The 12,314-nt window shown below is 39.0% G+C and overlaps 1 protein-coding gene across 3 annotated transcripts in view; it reads left to right on the top strand.

Annotated features, from left to right (window-relative positions):
* Positions 1-12,314, top strand: part of PDE10A (phosphodiesterase 10A) — a 565,247-nt gene that overhangs the window by 531,533 nt on the left and 21,400 nt on the right. The window lies entirely within an intron of this gene.

Genomic DNA, 12,314 nt, shown 5'->3' with positions numbered 1-12,314 from the left:
AGTGTGGTCAGATCATTTAGGAAAACAAGTGACAGTCAAAAGTTGGCTTCGTGGGCATGGCGTCAGAACACGGAGAATTAGATTACTTACAACATTCCAGTGGATCAGGCTAAATTCACCTGGTTTGTCTTAACTGCGCCGGCATGTTGTGCCTAACGAACTCAGGACTGGATTGGTGTGTTCACTGTGAAGCTATCTACCATCTACGTGTTCCTTCTCTTCCGCTGGCTAACTTGCCTGCTCTGCTTGTCAGTCGGTAGGTGTGACCACCAGCTAGGACTGAGCACTAGGACTTTCCCTTTACTGGGCCCACGTCTGACCAAGTTCATTTTAAGTGATGCCATCTTTACGTGGAGATTTGTGGACATTCATTTACTGGTCTCTTCTAGTCTCGCTGAACTTGGGTTCATAGTCTCTTGTTTGGGCGCTTTGCATTCTTCCTCCGTGATCCATTAAGTACTGATCATAACATTTTTCTTTAAGAGAGTCTGTTTTAAAGTTTTTAGAAGCAATCCACTGAGGTAACACATACATAAAACCTTAGATTTACAAGTGACTATAGATATGTAATAAAGTTTGCCTCTTCAGGAATATTACATCCATATAATACAATGATATCCATTCCTTTGGTTAAATTACCATTTTGTGTGATTATTTTACATCAAAACATGAGCAGGTCCAGATTTTGCAGAGTCTGAAACTTACACAATTTTGGGAACCCTGTTTAGGGAAAGCAGAGATACTTTATTTTTCCCTAGGGCAGTCTGCACACATTGCCAGGGCCTCCCAGGGTCATGGAAGGGGTCAGCGTCATGAGGGGCTGCAGAGGTTCTTCCCACACATCTTCCTCCGCCTACAGCCCAAGGGATGCTCCTGACTTAAAACCATCGTGCGTTTCTGACTGCAACGGGTTTTGTGGTGTTCTTGTCCACAGTTCTCTTTATTATGGCAGTTATAAGATTGGGAAAATATACCCTGGATGAACGTAGCCTTTGGCTTGCTGAAACCCATGTACGTACTTTTTTTTTTTTTTTTTTTTTTTTAAGATTTTATTTATTTATTTGCCAGAGAGAGAGAGATCACAAGCAGACAGAGAGGCAGGCAGAGAGGCAGGCAGAGGTCAGGGGGAAGCAGGCTCCCTGCTGAGCAGAGAGCCGGATGCGGGGCTCGATCCCAGGATCCTGGGATTGTGACCTAAGCTGAAGGCAGAGGTTTACCCCACTGAGCCACCCAGGTGCAGGTGCCCACTTTTATTTTCAAGGTTATAAGTAAGAGTCATTTAATTAGTATCAAATCTCTTACATATTTTTTTAAGCAAAATGATTATAATAATAATTATTTTAAAATAGAGAATTTAAGAATAATTACAAATAATAGATTTGGTGCTTAATGGGTGTGTGTGTGTGTGTGTGTGTGTGTGTGTGTGTGTGTGTGTTAGTGGTGTATGCTGTAATAATAACAGTTAATAATTTTAAAGGTAATGCATGTTTGTCTTAATTCAAAGAGTGCAGAAGTATACATAAGAAGAATATTCTGTTATTCTGCACTCCATGCCTGCATTGTGTTGGGTATAATATCATCCCGTGCACTTTGCTGTGTTTATTCAAAGTTCTGTGTTGGGGGGGTATCTGTGTGTGTGTACATAATATATATATACACACAAATATACTGTCCTCTTTTTTTAATAAAAATGTGATTATACCAGATGCACTCCTTTTTTGCTAAGGGTTATATAATATCTTGTATGGAATACTATATACCCCATACTATATAAAAGCTTGTTAAACCCTTCCCTGACGGTAAGATATTTCTAGAATTCCACAGTATAAATAAATCTGCAGTGAACTTACTTATTTAGTCTTACCTGCTGGTCCTCTAAGAATATGTTCTGTGTAGTGTGTGATGCTAGAAATTTATTAACATATAAGCATAGTAACTTTTCTAGAAGGGTTGTGGAAGTTCACAGTCCTCCGAACACGGGGTGGAAATCGTTGCTCACTGACTGTGGCATTTCCCGGGAGCTCCCTGCACTACAGATTGCTTCGTGCTTCTTGGCTGTTTACCGTTCCCGCTTCTATGTATGTGTCTGTTGAGAGCTTTTGAGTATTTTTTGTTGAATTGTTTACTTTTTTTATGAATCCGTTTGCATTATATATTTTATTAAGGGTACTAAAAGTTTCTCTGTTATGTGTTACAAATATTTTCTTCAGGCGACTTCCAAAAACTTTATTCAGATTTTCTTTGGACTGTGAAGAAATTTCATTTCCTGAGTTCAAATCTCTCATTTGTTTTTATCGAATCTGGTTTCCCGGTTAGTCACGTGTCTTGCGACAAGCAAGACAGAGGATCAAGTTTCTAGTTCCTCGGGCACATCCATAGGACTCCTCTAACTAACGACCGCCGTTCCCGGCTGCTCAGCTTCCCTGGAGCAGGCGGCGTTTGGTCCTGGGCGGGCCGGGCTTGTGTGAAGGGGCGGCCTTCCGCCCTGAGCGAGCCGGGCATCCCCAGCTGCCCAGCTTCACGGTCGTATATCATCCTTCTCCCCAAAGACCTGCTGTCAGTATACGTGTTTCTTAAGGCCGTATCTAAAAGTGCTTGGCAACAGTAAAATCCTCCAGGGGTTACAGTTTAAGTAACCAATTATTCTGAGGGGCAGCAGCATTTTTATAGTTTTGATTTTCATAGTTAGAGCTTAGTTCTTCTGGATTTATGTCTTTTATTTATTCCTGGTGGGTTACATCAATGCCATTTAATTAATAACCCATTTTTTCCACTGCTTGAAGTTTTTATAGACATTAACTAATTGTTTGGATTCCTTAAGTCACTTAAATGCTAATTAACTAATCCTCAACTGTGTGCATACTGTTTTGATTACTGTAACTGTGTTGAAATTTATCGTACCTACCTGGTAAGATATCTTCCTCTTTCATTTACCTTCTACACATTTTAGGGAAATTGTTACTTAATAAATGCATTTTTAAGTATTTTTATTACAATTTTTCAAACTTGCAAAAAAGTATAGATTATATTGAGATGTACAACTTATACCACTACATGCATTCAGCAATTGTTAGCATCTTACCGTACGTTTCTTTCTTTTTTCAATGTCCACCTTGAATGTAAGCTGTAGACCTCATGACTTTTCTCCCCCTCGTCACGAACACTTAAAAAGACAAACATATTCTGCTGTCAGTTAACAGCCACGTAGCACTTTGATGGTGGCTACGTTCCTTCTTCACTTGAAAATGGAAGCGTACGGTCTTCAAAGACGTTGGCAACATTTTACTGTCTGTCTACACAGGTCCTATCACTTTCTTGGTAAAGTCATAGGGTCGTTTTACAGATTTTAATCACTTGTAATTGTATTTTTCCCCATTTTTAACTGGAAATACAGCTTCCAGTATAAATAAAGTTATGAATTTCTACATACTTCTTCGTTTTTCTTTATGTGTTTAGAAACTTTATTCGGTGCTTACACATTTAGATTTGTTATGTTCTCTCCATGACTTACCATCTTATCAATGTGAAATTAATTCTCTTTTTCTGTCTGTAATACTTCTTGCTTTAAAGTTTTCTGTGTTAATAGCCCACCGGCTTCCTTACGCTCCTGTCCCATTGACTCCTTTCCTTTACTGGGCGCCGTCTGTGTCTTCGTATGTTGTATGGGTCTCAGTCCCAGCGGTGGTTGAGACCTGAAGTCACTGATTTCCGGACGGACTATTCATTCTTCTTGCATTTAATGTTACTATACGTGATTGCTGATTTATTATCTTACTTGTGGTCTCTTGAGCCTGTTCTCTGTCTCTCCTTGCCTTCCTTCATCTGTGTCAGCTCAGTGTTTCCTTCGGCACTTCTACTGCCTGTCGTCATTGTGTCTGTTTATAGTTTAGGTGGTTACTCGTGAGTTTACAGTCTTCATTTTTAACAGTTGTTTTAAATTAATATCATTCCATTTCCATACAACATAAAACCTTAAAAATAATCCATTTATGCCCCCTTTTTGTCTGCTCTGCCCTCGTTAAGTGGGATACTCATACCTTTGTTCTGTATCCCACATAGATGGCTAATATTTAAAACTGAATAGTCAACTGAAGAATATTTTATTAAAACTAACCTGTCATATTTTCTCACACATATACCATTTCCAATGCTTCACAGTTATTTGAACAGTTCCAGATTTCTATGTGGTATCATCTTACTCTAGTCCAAAGAACTTCAACATGTCTTAAAAGTGTGATGACAGCAGTTTCTTCCAGCCATTTTATTTTGGCTTCACTCTTCAGATGTTTTTGCTGGATTTGCGATTCTAAGTTGGCAGATTTTCTTTTGAAAGTGTCCGGTTTTTCCCTTCATCTTTTAAGTCAGTGGCCATTCCTGTTGTTATGCTACATATAAATGTCTTTTTATTCTGGCTGCTCTGAAGAGTCTCTCTGTATCTTTGGTTTCTAGCACCTGGTCTATAAAGTCTGGACTTCTGGCTCTTGGTCCTGCTTGAGGTCCTTCCTCGGAGGTTTCTGGGACTATGGGCTGCTGATTTCAGTGAAGTGTAGAAAATTTTCCACCATTATTTTTCTTCAAATATTTTTTTCTGTCTTATTTGTCACTAAGCTTCGGCAGCTCCAGTTACATGTGGGATAGATCATTTATGATTTCTTAGGCTGTGAAAACTCTGTATTATTTTTTCAGTCTCTTTCTTCCCTCTGCCTCCGTTTTGGTAGTTGGCTGCACTGTGTCTTTAACTCCAGATTCTTCCCAGCCTGTCGTTAACTCCATCCAGTGGTGTCTTTATTTTATGTAATGTGTTTTTCAGTTCTAAGATTTATTTTTGGTTCATTTTTATAACTGTCTTAACATTCTTATCAGTTCACTCTTGATATTGCAATACATGTTTTTTTTTCTGAAGATTCTTTGACACATCAGGGATTTAAAATTTCTTGTCCACATTTCACCATCTGAGTTTTCTATGCATCTGTTTAGTTGACTATTTTTTCTCTGAATCATGGAATACATTTTTCTGCTTCTTTATTTCTATATTACATGGTGGATAATACGTTCTGTCATCTTTCTGGATTCTGTTATCTTTCTCTACAAACAACTGACCTTTATTCTGATGGCCAGTTAAATTTCTCATGGATTGCCCTAGACGTATGAAATATGTGTATTTAAGCATTTTTAGGATGGTTCTGTTTCTGTTTTGACCTTGGTCCTTGGGCCACAAAGGATTTGAGGGAAACAGGAATGTGATTTTGGGAACCATCATCCCTGTGGCTCTCTCATGGTTTCACTTGTGAATTCTGTCAAACATTTATAGAAGAAATAATATCAATCTGATACAAAATGTTTCTGAAAATGGAAATAAGAATCACTTATGAAGCCTGCATAATCCTGATACCAGCATCTGACAGCCATATCACAAGAGTAGTAAATTAAAGATCAGTCAGTATTCCTCATAGACATAGATGCAAAATTATAACAAAGTATAACAAATTCAGCCACATATTAAAAAAATAATAAAGCATAACAAGTGGATTTTATCTCAAGAATAGCATTTGCTAATTAATATAATTCATAGGAATACAATAAAGAAAGAAGAAGGGGCGCCTGGGTGGCTCAGTGGGTTAAAGCCTCTGCCTTCGGCTCAGGTCATGATCTCAGTGTTCTGGGATCGAGCCCCAAATCGGGCTCCCTGCTCAGTGGGGAGCCTGCTTCTCCCTCTCCTTCTGCTTGTGTTCTCTCTCTCACTATCTCTCTCTGTCAAATAAATACATTTAAAATTTTAAAAAGAAAAGAAAAGAAAAACAAACACACATTGAGAAAGGAATAAAAGGCCTAACAGTTGAAAGGAAAAAGTAAATCTGTCCTTATTTTTAAATCACATGCCATTTACTAAAAAAAGTCCTCAGGAATCTCCAAAAAGTCTGCTAGACTTAGTAAGTGCATGTTTACATGATACGTGATCAACATTTTTTAAAAAATCATTTATTTTCAGACACGAATAACTGTCAATTGGAAATTAAAGTTAATAAAGCAATTTCACTTGCTTTGTCATTTTTTAAATGACACACTTGAATAGATTTAACATGATATATAAGTCTCTGTACTAAAAATATGGAACATTTCTGAGAGAGCACTGTATGAATAGAGTGATAGGTCATGATTATGAGTTGCAAAAATCGCTGTTACTAAGATACCGATTCTCTGCATATATTCCTCCAAAAATGTAATTTTGTAATTCCAATTGAAACCCTACCAGGGTTTTTTGTAGACATTGACAAGCTAACCTCAGATTTATGAAGAAATACAAAAGATCTAAAATAGACAAAACAAGGAGCACCTGCGTGCCTCAGCCAGTTGGGTATCAGCTTTCAGCTAGGGTCATGATCTCAGGGTCCCAGGATCAAGCCTGGCATTGGTCTCCTGGCTCTTCAGGGAGCCTGCTTCTCTCTCCCTCACTGCTGCTCCCCCTGCTTGTGTGCATGCCCATGTGCACTCTCTCTCTCAAAAAATAAAATAAAATATTGAAAAATAAAATAGTCAAAACAGCTTTGTCAAAGCAACAGCCCAATTAGAGAACTTAACACTACCTGATTTCGAGGTTTGCTGTAAAGTACCAGTAATCAAGATAGTGTGTATTGGTGTTCGGGTAGACAGATAAATTGGTGGAACAGAATATGGAAGACACACTGTATAGCCTATTGGTTTTCAACCAAGGTGTCAAGAAATTCAATGGAGAAATGGATAGTCTTTTCAACACATGGCTCTTGAATTACTGAGGTTTCAGTTGGATGATAGACTTAAGTGTTAAAGTTAAAATTATAAGAATTTCTAGAATAAAACATAGGAGAGAGTCTTATGATCTTTGGTAGGCAAAGATTTCATAGCACACAGAAAGCACTAACCTTCAGAGATGTTGGTCAGAGGCTACATGCTTTCCATTGTAAGATGAATAAGATCTGGAGATCTAAGGTCTAGCATGGCAATTATAGTTAATAATACTGTATATTATACTTGCAGTTTACTAAGAGCATAGATCTTAAGTTCTCCTCATACACACTTAAGTTCTCATCATACACACATGCAAAAATGACTATATGAGCTGATGGATGTGTTACTTTGAAATCATTTCACAGTGTATACATGTATCAAGTCATCACATTGTACAACGCAAATATATACAACTCTTAATGGTCAATCTTACTCAGTGAAGCTGGAAGAAAGAAAAGGAAAGCACTAATCTTCAAATGAACAAATAATAGATTGGACTTTATCACATTAGGAACTTAAAATCTTCAAAACAACCTTCAAGGAAGTGAAAAGCCACACAATGTGAGAAAAATAATCTCCATATTTAGGACTTCTCTAACACTTAACAACTCAATAATAGGACAAAGTAAAAATACATGAAAGATTTACCTTTTAAATTTTAAGTAAAAATGTGAATGGCCTTAAAGGAGGCTAAAAGTTAATACAGTTGATATGAAGTGAAGTTCAGTGTATGAAATGCCTCTCTGAAATGTCAGCATGTGGGAGCAGAGGCTCCTGGGGGATTGGCCAGAGGGGTGAGAGAAGTGAGCAGAAGCTCAGAGAGACCTCGGTTCCACGACTATGGATTGTTAACATGCCAAACCTGGGCCAAGTGTTGGATTTGAGCAAAGAACAAGACAGCCACTTGCCCTGCTCTCGCCCAATGATTCCAGGCTAATGGAGAGATTAACACATCAATGAAATAACTTCATGGTCCATGATTTAATTATAGTGGTGCCAAGTTTGATAAGGATGCAAAGGGTGCTTGATTTTATCTGAGGGAGTGGAAAGGCTGTGGAGAGAGACTGGGGAAGAACAGCCAAGTCACTGGTCCAGCTTAGTCTGGGCCATGAATATCCTCAAAATAAAATTGTGTTCTAGGAACTGTTATGGCTGAATTGTGTCCCCTAAAAAGTTCCTGTGTTGAAATTCTGATTCCCAGAATGTGACAGTATTTGGAAAGATAGCCTTGAAGGACTAATTATATAACATGAGACCATATGGGTGGGTCCTAATCCTGCATAGCTGATGTCTTTAGAAGAAGAAATTTAGATACAGACATGACAGGCAGAAGACCATGTGAAGACACAGGGAGAAGATGGCCATCTGCCAGCCAAGAAAGGAGACCTGGGACAGACCCTTCCCTCATGGTTCTCAGTAGGAACCAACCTTGCCAACTCCTTGATCTTGGACTTCTGGCATCCAGAACCATGAGACAATGAGTTTCTGTTGTGTAAGCTACCAAGTTTGTGGTACTTTATTACAGCAACCGTAGCAAACTAATATAGAGGTCTACATGATTTTTTTGTCTTCTGCAATCAAAATTGTCCAACTGACCACAGGGCCAATAGACTTGACTTTGGGGAGGGAAGATCCTGGCCAGGCCTAAACACTTCACTGGGGCTTCCTGGGTAGCGGGCAGCCCCATTCTGTGCCTGTTTGGCGTCCTTGTCCCATCGCATCCCCACCCAGGTAAATTTGCACAGACGCCTGTCTTCCCTCTTGGATGAGGAGTGATTATGTAAGGAGACATCTTCCAGGTCATGGTTTCCTGATGTTCTAACCTTGGATCAGGGATAACAGTCCTGCAGGGAGGACTGGGGGTTCACTGCTGGGAAGAGAAATCCTGGGACTCTTACCTTTCAGCTTCTCGGTACAGTGGATTCCCCACCCATGACTCATGCAAGGTATCATGGAGAAAGTAAGTTAAGAGAGTCATAACAACCATACTGGAAAGCAGTTAAGCTCATTTTCACAATAGCATTACATAAAACCAGAAACTCTGCATGCTTTCTATCCTGTTTGTATTCACAGCTGCTGTGAACTAATACCTAAGCCAGTGGGACAGGGTTATCTCAGTGTCCTGACTCAAGCTGGGCACATGTGGGCACATGGGCTTAGATGCAATGTAGGAGGCTTTGAACTTCACCAGAAAAAGCCATCATCCTACTGTTCCATTCCTTGGAGGCCTTGAAATCCCACGGTTGTCTGCCTTTTCAGTGAGGACATCATCAGAGCTGGCCTGTGCCAATGAGAAGAGCAGGGACCTTCAGCTAGCCAGACTCAAAGTGATTCTGAGAATGAGACTCCCTGTGTCCTGGTAAGAAGAGACCGGGGGGCTATTGGGAAGGTGAGAATCTGTAGATGTGGCCTAGAACTGAATCGTTTTCCACTCCCAGTGTTTCTAGGCTGGAGCACTTTTTGCAGCAGAAAGACTTGGACAGATGGCATTCAGGAAGTCCCCAAGAAGTGAGGGGAGGGTTCAGCTAGAAGAAAAGCTCTACCATAGAGGACAGGAGTCAGTTGATGCATCATGGGAGGTTGAGGAGGGCCCAGGGGCTCATGCAGCACACCCAAGAGTCAGAAGCCGGGAGAGCTCCCCATCACCCAGTGCTCAGAGGCCAGGCATTCAGTACCTCCAGGCATATCTGCCTTTCCATCTGTGTGCTAACACTTACTGAGTACCAAGTGTTTGTAAAGTGTGATGCCAGCAGTAGAGGAGAGCTTCAAGAGAATTATCCTTGGGTATCCCTGTGCAAGAGCATTATAAGTTTTCTATTTTACTTTAGGTCCAGGATCCATTTTGAATCGATTTGGGGGGAAGAGTTTAAGGTCTGTATATAGAGTCGGGGTTTTTTGGTTTTTGGTTTGTTTGTTTGTTTTGCATGTGGATGTCCAGTTGTTCTAGCACCCTTTGTTGAAAAGACTGTCTTTGTTCCATTGTATTGCTTTTGCCTCTGTCATAGGTGATTTGCCTATATTTTTGTGGGTCTATCTTGGGCTCTGTTCTCTTACATTGGTATGTTTGTCTACTCTTTCTCCACCTGCCTCACTATCTTGATTACTATAGCTTTATGGTAAATCTTGAAGTTAGGTAGCATCAGTCCTCCAACCTCATTCTTCTTCAATATTGTGTCAGCTATGCTGGGTCTTTCGCTTCTCCCTATAAACACGTATTTAATTCTGGGGAGAGGGGATTCTCAATGTAAATAGTAATTTGTTTTTTATTTCAAATTTCTTTTTTTTTTTTTTTTTTAAGAATTTATTTGTTTATTTGACAGAGAAAGAGAGGGAAAGTGCAAGCAGGGGGAGTGGCAGAGGGAGAAGGAGAAGCAGGGAGCCCAATGCGGAACTCAATCCCACAACCCTGGGATCATGACCTGAGCTGAAGGCAGACCCTTAAACAACTGAGCCACCCAGATGCTCTTATTTCAAACCTCACTTGTTCACTGCTGGTGCATAGGAAATGACTGCCCTTGTATCCCACGACCTTACTGTAATAATTAATTAGTTCCAGAAACATTGTTATTGATTCTATCAAACTGTCTGCATTGATAGTCATGCCATGTGTGAAGAGTTTTAATTCTTTTCTAATCAGTTTGCCATTTCTTTCTTTTTCTTGTCCTATTGCATTAGCACAGGCTTCCAGTACAGTGTTGAAAAGGAGTGGTGAAAGGAAACATTCTTGCCTTGTTCCTGATCTTAGTGGGAAAGTCTTGAGTTTCCCACAATTAAGTATAATGTTAGCTATTGGTTTTTTAATAGATATTTATCAAGTTAAGGAAGTTCCCCCCTGCCTAGTTCACTGAAAGCTTTTATCATGCATGGCTTTTGGATTTTGTCAAATGCTTTTACTGCATCTACTGACAGGATATTGTGATTTTTTTTCTTTTTAGTCTCTTAATATGATGGGTTACACTAATTGAATTTTTTCAGTACTAAACTTGACTTACATACCTGGATCAATCATAATTAGACATGTATAATTCTTTTTATACAGTGTTATCTTAGATTTACTAATATTTTGTTGAAGATTTTTGCATTTAGGCTCTGAGAAGTATGAGTCCGTAGTTTTCTTGTAATGTTTTTGCATAGTTCTGGTATCAGGGTGATGCTGGCCTTATGGGATAAGTTAGGAAGTGTTTCCTCTGCTTCTGTGCACTAAAAGATATTATAGGGAATTGATATAACTTCCTTAAATGTTTGGTAGGATTCACCTTCTGAACCCATCCAGGCCTGCTACTTTCTGTTTTGAAAGATTGTTAATTATCAGTTCAACTTCTCTAATAGTATAGGCCAATTTGGATTATCTTTTTCTTTTTATTTGTTTCAGCAGATTGTATCATTCAAGCAATTGGTCCATTTCATACACGTTATTCCTTCCTTATCCCTTTAATGCCTTTGGGATCTGTAGTGACATTCTCTCTCATTTCTGATACCACCTAGTTGCATCCTCTTTTTCCTTAGTTAGACTGCCTAGAGACGCTTATTGTTTTTATTGATATTTTCAGAAAACCATCTTTTGATTTGGTTGTTTTTTCCTCTATCAATTTCCTGTTTGCGAGTGCACTGATTTCTGCTGTAATTCTTGGCACTTCTTTTCTTCTGCTTCAGTTGGATTTAATTTGCTCTTCTTTTTCTAGTTTCCTGAAATAGAAGCTTAGATTATTTAAAAATTTTACATCTTTATTCTTTTCTATTGTGTATGTTTAGCATTAATAAATTTCCCTCTAAATACTACTTTCCCCGCATCCCTCAAGTTGTGTTTTCATTTTCATTTAGTTATAAATATTTTAAATTTTTTCTTGATTTCTTCTATGACCTGTGTGTTAGTTGGAAGTATTTTCTTTGTTTAATCTTGGGTATTTGGGGGGATTTCCCAGCTGTTTTTCTACTATTGCTATCTAGTTAATTCCATTGTTGTCTAAAAAGCACGCACTGTATGATTTCTACTCTTTTAAATTTGTTAAGGTGTATTTTGTGGCCTGGAACCTGTTCTGTCTTGGTGAATGTTCTGTGTGATCTTGAAAAGACTGTGTTTTCTACAGTTGTTAAAGTAGTCTACAGATGTCAATTATATACAATAGTTTGATGGACTTGCTGAATTCAAACATGTCCTCACTGATTTTCTGCTGTCTGGATCTGCCCCGTTTCTGATAGAAGGGTGTTAAAATCTCCAGCTAGAATAGTAGATTTACCTGTTTCTCCTTGACAGTTCTGTCAGTTTCTGCCTCACAGATTTGGATGTTCTACTGTTAGACACAGACGAGTTAAGGATTGTTACATCTTGGAGAACTGTCCCCTTCGTTATGATGAAATGGTCCACTTTACTGCTGATAACTTCGCTTTGAAGCCTTTCCTGTCTGAAATCAACATAGCTGTTCTCATTTGCTTGTGAGTAATGTCAGTCTGGTACCTTCATTCATTGACTTCTAATCTCTGTGTGTCTTTATATTGAAACTGGGAAGACAACATTAGAGTCAGGTTGGGTCTATTCTAATGACCTCTTC

The sequence above is a fragment of the Mustela nigripes genome, chromosome 5 (genome assembly GCF_022355385.1).
Source record: "Mustela nigripes isolate SB6536 chromosome 5, MUSNIG.SB6536, whole genome shotgun sequence".
NCBI lineage: Eukaryota > Metazoa > Chordata > Mammalia > Carnivora > Mustelidae > Mustela > Mustela nigripes.
This window is presented reverse-complemented; position numbering and strand designations above follow the sequence as displayed.